This window comes from Trichechus manatus, unplaced genomic scaffold, assembly GCF_000243295.1.
Source record: "Trichechus manatus latirostris isolate Lorelei unplaced genomic scaffold, TriManLat1.0 scaffold00204, whole genome shotgun sequence".
In the NCBI taxonomy this organism is placed as follows: Eukaryota; Metazoa; Chordata; class Mammalia; order Sirenia; family Trichechidae; genus Trichechus; species Trichechus manatus.
This window is the reverse complement of record NW_004444140.1, coordinates 750,156-756,487: the sequence shown is the minus strand read 5'-3', so window position 1 is coordinate 756,487 and position 6,332 is coordinate 750,156. Positions and strand designations below refer to the sequence as shown.

The 6,332-nt window shown below is 40.9% G+C and overlaps 1 protein-coding gene and 1 pseudogene across 4 annotated transcripts in view; one reads left to right on the top strand and one right to left on the bottom strand.

Moving 5' to 3' along the window:
• The window catches only part of ELAPOR1 (endosome-lysosome associated apoptosis and autophagy regulator 1), a 104,865-nt gene that overhangs the window by 22,374 nt on the left and 76,159 nt on the right, over positions 1-6,332 (top strand). The gene's annotated exons all lie outside the window — the stretch shown is intronic.
• Positions 4,890-4,987, bottom strand: LOC111822747 (uncharacterized; annotated as a pseudogene).

Genomic DNA, 6,332 nt, shown 5'->3' with positions numbered 1-6,332 from the left:
AACACCCATGGAAACAGCAGTCAAGAAATCAAATGATATATTGCATTGGGCAAATCTGCTGCAAACAACCTGTTTAAAGTGTTAAAATGTAAAGATGTCACTTTGAGGACTTAGGTGAGCCTGACCCAAGCCATCGTGTTTTCAATGGCCTCATATGCATGTGAAAGCTGGACAATGAATAAAGAAGACCAAAGAAGAACTGACGCCTTTAAATTGTGGTGTTGGCGAAAAATATTGAATATACCACAGACTGCCAAAAGAACAAACAAATCTGTCTTGGAAGAAGTACAACTAGAATGCTCCTTAGAAGCAAGGACGGCAAGACTACATCTTAAACATACTTCAGACATGTTATCAGGAGGGATCAGTCCTTGGAGAAGGACATCATGCTTTGTAAAATAGAGGGTCAGCGAAAAAGAGGAAGACCCTCAACAAGATGGATTGACACAGTGGTTACAACAATGACTTAAGCATAGCAACAATTGTGAGGATGGCGCAGGAGCAGGGAGTGTTTCGTTCTGTTGTGCATAGGGTCGCTATGAGTAGGAACCGACTCAACAGCACCTAACAACAACATGCAATTCTTCAATATTTTCAACCAAAACATGCCACCCCCTTTTAGATTTCACGTGCTTCAGAATTTCCACCCTAAGCTTTGAAACCAGAACCCAATGGGATCCAAGATAGTCCCTTGTACGGCTCTGCTAATTCACTCCCTGTTGCCCAAGACCAAGGATATTATCCCCATAGAGCTTTATTTCCCAACCTACAAAATATGAGGATCATCAGTTTCTTAAAGTCTTGGTAGACCTAGAATCTAGACTTTGAACATTCAAGGAAACCTTCCTTGAAGCTCATTCTGGGGTGCATTTAAGAAAGTAATTTAAGATGAAGCTAGTATGTTAAGATACTAGCATTAAAAAGTCCAAAAATTTTCCTAAGGCATTATTGTGAATTGTTATGACACAAAGAAGGTCGTAAGACGCCAGAAAGAAGTCTTAAAGAAATTGTGGACTTTTTAAACTGGAAATCTTAAAAAATCCTATAGATACACATTATCCTCGATTGAGAGGGGGAAAAAAAAACACACAAAAGACAAACCCATTGCTGTCAAGTTGATTCCGACTCACAGCGACCTTATAGGACGGAGTAGAACTGCCCCCATAGGGTTTCCAAGGGTATAATCTTCATGGAAGCAGATTGCCACATTTTTCTTCCTCAGAGAGGCTAGTGGGTTCAAACCACTGACCTTTCAGTTAGCAGCCTAGCACTTTAACCACTGTGCCACCAAACCCGTTAGCGTCCAGTCCATTCTGACTTATAGCAATCCTATAGGACAGAGTAGAACTGCCCCATAGGGTTTCCAAGGATCGGCTGGTGAATTCGAACTGCTGACCTTTTGGTCTGTAGCCCAGCTCTTAACTACTCTACCACCAGGGCTCTTTAATTGAGAGGAAGAGATTGTGTAAACCCTGAAGGACCTTTAGAATCCGAGTATTTGAGTCAGAGAAAGGAAATATCTTTGCCTCTGACACAAAAATCTTCACATTTACCAGCTAAGCAATATAACTGGTCACCAGAAGGACCTGTTATTACTGGCATTGATTTCATTCACTTTAAACCCTTGCTGTTTTTTATTCCTCTTAGGAATATTAACAACATGTTAAATTTCAGATGACTATCAGACAATTGCGGAGCCCTGGAGGTGCAGTGGTTAAGGGCTTGGCTGCTAATCAAAAGGTCAGCAGTTCGAATCCACCAGCCGCTCTTTGGAAACCCTATGGGGCAGTTCTACTCTGTCCTGTAGGGTCACTGTGAGTCAGAATGGACTCGATGGCAACACGTTTGGTTTTTTTAATGGAGGTAGATCGCCAGGCCTTTCTTCCACAGCACTGCTGGGTGAGTTTGAACCACCAACCTTTAGATTAACAGCTGAGCACAAACCATTTGCACCATACACATACACACAGAATATCTTATTTTTTTAAGTCAAAGTAATTTCCTTTTGTGTCAAATTGAAATAACAAGGGATATGATGTTTAATTACTATCTGTTAAGCATTATAGAAGCTGGCACTGCTCAGAGTGGGGGAAAATACCCAGATGGGTTGTTTATCAGTAGGTATAAAAATAAAGAAGCGGAAAAATTCATCCTGTTTCCTCCTGTGACTGCTAAAAAGCAGGAGGATCATCTGAGGTCTTCCTGACAATTAGGGAGAATGGCATTCTGCCTTCATTTCTTCTACCAAATTCATCCCTGGACTCAGGCCATTTATGCTTTGGAAGAGCAGGAGCTGTTAAGGTGGACATGCTTCCCGGTGATGTTGCTCCCGGCTCGCCCAGAGGAACGTATAAAATCGCTGTGTGCAGTGGTTGCCAGAGCCTCCAGCACTGTCAGGCGCCTGGTCGTGGGTGTGCAGAGGTGCAAGGGTGCAGAGGAACGCTGTTACCAATTTTAGTTCCATGTCAAGGAGTATTTCATCTTCTACCTCGTAGCAGAAGCCATTTGAGAATGTGAACTTAGGCAAATGGCTCCGAAGTTGACCATTCTGCTTTAGGTCTTTTTCTTTTCCCCAACTTCTCGTCCCCACTCCCCCTCCACTTTTCACAGCGGACAATATTGGTTTCCCAAAGGAGCATGTTACAGGCGTGCCAGTGGCACTGTTCTCCTGCTGCTTTAGCTTCGGGAATTTTTCAGATTTTACTCTGCAAAGCCTCATAGCCTTCTTCAGGTAGAGCCCATGAAAAAAGAAAACAAGGGGGAAATCATTTAGATGGCAGATGCAACAGAAAGACATACTGATGGACTGGCTGGGCCTAAGAATGGAAAAGACTAGAAACATCGGAGGAAGGCATTGCAGAGGGATTCACTGATGAGTTAATATAGTTACTGAGACTCAGTATTATCGGTGGACATTATCTCCCAATATCTGTGGAGACCATTATGGGAACATCGATGATTCTTTCTTTTTTTTTTTTTTTTAATTGTTGTAGTTTAAATGAAGTTTACATTTCAAGTTAGTCTCCCATATGAAAATTTATGCATACATTGTTATGTGACCCTAATTGCTCTCCCCATACTGTGACAGCACACTCCTCCTTTCCACCCCCAATTCCCCACGTCCATTCAACCAGCTCCTAACCCTCTCTGCCTTCCCATCTCGCCTCCAGACAGAAGCTGCCCGTTTAGTCTCTTTTATCTACTTGAGTTAAGAGGCACACTCCTCACAAGTATCACTTCATGTCCCACAGTCCAGTCCAATCCCTATCTGAAGAGTTGGCCTCAGAAATTGTTTTAGTTCGGGCTGATAGAGAATCCGGGAGCCATGCTTTCCAGGGTTCTTCCAGTCTCAGTCAGACCATTAAGTCTGGTCTTCTTACTAGAATTTGAGTTCTGCACCCCACCTTTCTCCTGCTCCATCAGGGACTCTCTGTTCTGTTCCCCATCAGGACGGTCATTGGTGGTAGCCAGGTACCATCTAGTTCTTCTGGTCTCAGGCTAATGAAGTCTCTGGTTTATGTGGCCCTTTCTGCCTTTTGGGCTACTACTTTCCTTATGTCTATGGTGTTCTTCATTCTCCTTTACTCCAGGTGGTTGGGACCAATTGATGCATCTTAGCTGGCTGCTTGCAAGCTTTTAAGACCCCAGATGCCAGTCACCGAAGAAGGATGCAGACCATTTTCTTAATAAGCTTTGTTGTGCCAGTTGACCTCAATGTCCCCTGAAAGCATGGTCCCCAGACCTCTACCCTTGCTAGTCTGTTCCTCAAAGTGTTTGATTGTATTCAGGAAACTTCTTAGCTTTGGTTTAGTCCAGTTGTACTGACTTCCCCTGTGATGAATGCTGTCCTTCCCTTCACCTAAGATAATTCTTATCTACTATCTAGTTAGTAAATAATCCTCCCACTTCCTCTCAACCCTTGTAACCATCAAAGAATGTTTTCTTCTGTGTTTAAACTTTTTCTTGAGTTCTTATAATAGTGGTCTTATACAACATTTGTCCTTCTGTGACTGACTAAATTCACTCAGCATAATGACCTCCAGCTTCCTCCATGTTATAAGATGTTTCACGGCTTCATCGTTGTTCTTTATCGTTGCATAGTATTCCATTGTGTGGGTATACCATAATTTGTGTATCCGTTCATCCGTTGATGGGCACCTAGCTTGTTTCCATCTTTTTGCTATTGTGAACAGTGCAGCAATGAACATAGGTGTGCATATCTATCTATTCATGTGACAGCTCTTATTTCTCTAGGATATATTCCAAGGAGTGGGATAGCTGGATCATATGGTACTTCTATTTCTAGCTTTTAAAGGAAGTGCCAAATCGATTTCCAAAGTGGTTGTACCATTTTACATTCCCACCAACAGTGTATAAGTGTTCCAGTGTCTCCACAACCTCTCCAGCATTTATTGTTTTGTGTTTTTTGGATTAATGCTAGCCTTGTTGGGGTGAGATGATATTTCATTGTAGTTTTGATCTGCATTTCTCTAATGTCTAATGATCGTGAGCATTTCTTCATGTGTCTGTTAGCTGCCTGAATATCTTCTTTGAAGAAGTGCCTGTTCATATCCTTTGCCCATGTTTTTTTTTTAGAAACTGATCATTTTATTTATTTATATTGTGCTTTAGGTGAACTTTTACAGAGCACCTTAGTTTCTCATTAAACAATTTATACACATATTGTTTTGTGATATTGGTTACCAACCCTGAGACGTGTCAACACTCTCCCCTTCTTCTTTTTTTTTTTTTATTGTACTTCAGGTGAAGGCTTACAGAACAAATAATTTCTCATGAAACAGTAGTACACATATTGTTTTATGACATTGGTTAACAACCCCACAACATGTCAGCCCTCTAACTGCTCAACCTTTTTTTTGGTGAAAATAAAAAATATGGAACGCTTCATGAATTTGTGTGTCATCCTTGCGCAGGGGCCATGCTAATCTTCTCTGTATCTTTCCAATTTTAGTGTATGTGCAAGCACCCTTTGCCCATTTTTTAATTGGGTTATTTGTCTTTTTGTTGTTGAGGTTTTGCAGTATCTTGTAGATTTTAGAGTTTAAATGCTGATTGGATTTGTCGTAGGCAAAAATTTTTTCCCAGTTTGTAGATTGTCTTTTTTTCATTTGGTGAAGTCTTTTGATGAGCATAAGTGTTTGATTTTTAGGAGCTCCTATTTATCTGGCCTCTCTTCTGGTGCTTGTGCATTACTTATTGTTCGTATTGTGTTTATGCCATGTATTAGGGCTCCTGGCGTTGTCCCTATTTTTTCTTCCATGATCTTTATCGTTTTCGATTTTATATTTAAGTCTCTGATCCATTTTGAGTTAGTTTTTCTGCATGGTGTGAGGTATGGGTCTTGTTTCAGTTTTTTTGCAGATGGATATCCAGTTATGCCAGCACCATTTGTTAAAAAGACTGTCTTTTCCCCAATTAATGGACCTTGGGCCTTCGTCAAGCATCAGCTGCTCATAGGTGGAAGAAATTATGTCTGGATTCTCAATTCTGTTCCATTGGTCTATGTATCTGTTGTTTTACCAGCACCAGGCTGTTTTGACTACCGTGGCGGTGTAATAGTTTCTAAAATCAGGTAGTGTGAGGCCTCCCACTTTGTTCTTCTTCTTGAGTAATGCTTTACTTATTTGGGGCCTCTTCCATTTCCATATGAAGTTGGTGATTTGTTTCTCCATCTCATTAAAAAATGCCAGTGGAATTTGGATCGGGATTGCATTGCATCTGTAGATCGCTTTGGGTAGAACTGACATTTTCACAATGTTGAGTCTTCCTATCCATAAGCAAAGTATGTTTTTCCACTTATGCAGGTCTCTTTTGGTTTCTTGCAGTAGTGTCTTGTAGTTTTCATTGTATAGGTCTCTTACGTCTCTGGTTACATTTACTCCTAAGTATTTTATCTTCTTGGGTGCTATTGTAAATTCTATTGATTTGGTGATTTCCTCTTCGAGGTTCTCTTTGTTGGTGGTGTAAAGGATTCCAACTGATTTTTGTATGTTTAGCTTGTATCCTGAAACTTTGCTGAAATCTTCTACTAGTTCCAGTCATTTTCTTGTGGATTCTTTGGGGTTTTCTGTGTATAAGATCATATCATCGGCAAATAGAGATACTTTGACTTCTCCCCTACCAATCTGGATGCCCTTTATTTCTTTTTCTAGCCTCCAGCACAGCGTTGAATAAGAGTGGTGATAAAGGGCATCCTTGTCTGGTTCCCATTCTCAAGGAGAATGCTTTCAAAGTCTCTCCACTTCAGATGATGGTGGCTGTTGGCTTTATATAAATGCCCTTAATTATACTGAGGAATTTCCCTTCTATTC